The sequence below is a fragment of the Pavona decussata genome, unplaced genomic scaffold (assembly GCF_977016875.1).
Source record: "Pavona decussata unplaced genomic scaffold, jaPavDecu1.1 SCAFFOLD_71, whole genome shotgun sequence".
NCBI classification, from domain to species: Eukaryota; Metazoa; Cnidaria; class Anthozoa; order Scleractinia; family Agariciidae; genus Pavona; species Pavona decussata.
Genome location: NW_028145490.1, coordinates 2000355 through 2000950, shown reverse-complemented (window position 1 = coordinate 2000950; position 596 = coordinate 2000355).

The following is a 596-nucleotide window of genomic DNA, read 5'->3' as shown; positions in this document are numbered from 1 at the left end:
AAGCTTGTAAATATCGGTAATTTTTCTCAGTAAAAGTGGGTACACTCTTTTTGTTATATTATTTTTATTTTTGTTGCCGTCAGACTGAAAAGGAAAGATTTCGTCTTAGACGATAAAAAATTGTCCATTTGGAGCGGGGTTTTCGGACTACAAAACTTAAAACTCAAAGTACGTACTTAGACTACTTAAATGGAAAAGGCCCCTGAGCTGTTTAACAAGATCTTTCTTCATTCGTAAAGTTTCCCTTTATGAAATTCTTGTGTTTCTCACATAATGAAAGGATACTTACAGTGCAACGAACTCAACCGGGGCCACTGAAAAAACCGACACTTTGAAATGTTCTCGTTTTTAATGGGTTTACAAACTACCAAAGCCAGACTCCTTTGTTATAAACGTGACCTGTGGTTGGCTGATCAATGTTGGGTGGCCCCGGTTGAGTTCGTTGCACTGTAACAGCTAACTACCTTGCTAGGAGATTTTTTTTTCCTTCAAGGTAAAATTTTTCCACATTCAAAAACTGCAGCTTGGTTGTCTCGTATTCCTGATTTTCCGCGCAGAGGATACTGGGTCAGTCCCAGCTTTCTTGCGATTACTTT